Source organism: Teleopsis dalmanni, chromosome X (genome assembly GCF_002237135.1).
Source record: "Teleopsis dalmanni isolate 2A chromosome X, ASM223713v2, whole genome shotgun sequence".
Taxonomy (NCBI): domain Eukaryota; kingdom Metazoa; phylum Arthropoda; class Insecta; order Diptera; family Diopsidae; genus Teleopsis; species Teleopsis dalmanni.
Genome location: NC_051848.1, coordinates 34,741,298 through 34,744,253, shown reverse-complemented (window position 1 = coordinate 34,744,253; position 2,956 = coordinate 34,741,298).

Below are 2,956 nucleotides of genomic sequence, written 5' to 3'. Positions count from 1 at the left end.
TAAAAAATTATTTATGATATTAAAATTTCATGCGAGTTTTTCAAATAATTAAGATAGGAGCAAAGAAGTAAATATACTTTCCAAGGCTAAAATATATATTTTGTTAATTAATTTTTATTTATTCAGTTTACTTTTGACACAAAAAAATTTTTTGGATCTTTTAGCTCTCCATAAAGAATCGTGCAACTGTTTAAATTGTATTGTCTTTGCTCTATTAAGACCTATGATGTCTCTATGATGACCTATGTCTCTAAGATTTTAAACAATACCAGATGAAAAGTGCAAAAAAAATTTATGTTTGAAGCATGAATTTCGATGGCTTCATAAAAATATTGGATTGCTATATATTTCTGTGAACTTTAGGAAAAGCAAACATAGATAATTTTTTATTAATGTCATAATATTAAAAAAAAAAAAAAAAAAAAAAAAAAAAAAACAACATAATAACTTGTCATATTTTTCCTAACTTCGTTCTTATTATACGCCATTCAAAGATACTTTAAAATTTCGTATTTGTGCATATGAAATTGGAAACCGGGTTGGATTAGATCGTATGAAACACAAGGTTAGTCAAATTATATATAAAATATAGTCAAGTAAGAGTTTATGAGACCAATCTCATCTGGTGGTGAGCAGTTAGATCATATAGCAGATGTAGAAGGTATTGTATTGCAAACAAAATATAACATAAAACATAAACTTGACATGCATTTGAAACCATTAGTTTCAAAGCCCCGTTATATGCACGATTTTTAGAGGCAAAAACAATACACGAAATAAGATGTGAGGTCAGAATGTGCTTTGAATAAAATTTTTGGAACTTTACCACTAAATCTACAAAATTTAGCATAAAATTTCACAACACAAAATAAACTGTAAGCCCCACTGTATATATTGGTACTCGTATATATAATATTTGCCCGTATAATTATAAGCAAAGTAGAGTTTTTACTATGAGTCGTGACCATAAATGAGACATGGGTCTTTCATTTCACATTTTTGTTGAAAGATAAGTTAAATTAATAGATTCAAAATAGATCAAAACTGTTACATATGGATTGAAATTACAAAGGTAATGGCATCAGTATTTCTTATATGTGTATTATAATTCTCATGTGGTTTACATGTCAAGCTATAAGCCTGACAATTAATATGTTACCCAAAAAATTAATATGGGAATCAATATTTTCGAATGTGTTTCCGACATAAAATATTTTATTACTTCTGTGGGCAATGTTGACTTTTGCTCTGAAAGACTCCATACATATTATTATGAAATATGCAATCATTTAATGCGTCACGGTGATTGTTTCTTCGATTGGTAATTTCGGAACTGTTCGATTTCTTCTCATTTATATTTATTGAACATAAATCCATTATCGATGTACATTAACTAATGTGAATGGATTGAAGCAGTAGTCAAATGCAACTATAAAACTTTACTGGACGTCCAGTGCAGATAACAATCAGTGAAGAATAAAATTTTTTGTGATTTGTACTAAAATCAATTTTATTTTGTACATATCATTAAGTAATTTCCTTTGTTTTGTTGCACAAGTTATAAATTTCAGATTAACAGATTACTTACAGCTTTCCACTTATTTACGTTTCCCTAAATATATTAACAATTTGCTATAAACTTACCTGAAAGAGAGGAAAATAAACTGTTTATATTAGCCAATGCGTATATATAAACGCGAATAGGTTAATTAATTTACACAAACTATAAAATTTTCGAAATCGTACCAATAAATCCTCAATAAATTTTCCTGCAAACCAAATGTTGTATAAAATAAAAACAACATTTAAATTCAAGGTTAATATAACACCTTGTATGAAAATTTTAAATAGGGTGCGGGTGAACGGTTCATATGTTTAGTTCGGAGAAATGAACAAATCGAACGAACGATTGGACAGCAAATCGGAGTGGAACAAGCCATTCGAATGGGTAATTTATGGTGGCACATGTATTCACTATTCCAAACTGAGAAAGTGGTGTGCCAACACCCAATCGAAATGGATTGCGCAAAAAACTGAAATTTATAAATGCACTAAAATGTACGACAATACGTAATACCGGGTCTTGCTCAAACGTGCAGACACACTCAAGTATATACGAGCACATCAGAAAGATTCTCTTCAGATGCTGAATAATAAATTCATGTTTATTCCCAACGAAACACTGAAACTAAAAACAACCTTTCGCTAAATCAATCTTCTGCCACATGAATGCAAATAAAATTGATCAAATATATTTAAACATTTCTTTATAATTTCACTTTTATTTCAACCTTCAAAGCTTATTGTCATAGTGGCAGTTTCTAGTAAAGCTGTCAACATAATTGACAGCATCAACAAAAAAATACAGAATATGAACAACAGTGTGCACAATAGGTGCTAGATTCCTTAACAATTCGACAATCAACCACCATAATCCTGATTAAAAAAAAAAGAGACTGAAGAAGCGGTGTGAACCCAACTCCTTGACTCCTAAAGTGAGTAAAAGTCCACAGATTAGTTTAGAAGAAACTTCCAAACTGGTAAAATAATAAACCTAGACCAATAGTACAAAAAAGACCTCTGCTTACAGAATACAAAAATCATTTCCCATCAAGAGAATTTCAGCATCTACTCACATAGCTGAAAAAACCATCACTAAATCAGTGTTCCAGACACCAGAAAATTTGCTTGAATTTCGTCGAATTCTTACCTGACCAAAAATCTTTTAAGAAACTTGCTTTTCACCAATCGAACAGATACTAGCTGCCGTAAAGAAACATTTTCCACAGTTTCTGGAAAACCACTACGGGGATGGGATCCATAAACCAGGGATGTAGGTTCGTGTTATACTAAAAACTCATCCTAGTAACAAATAGTTTTTGCTTTTGCGTGTTATAAGACACCATCTTTATGATCTCATATCTGAAGAGAAAAATTATTCCATTCCAAAATAGGC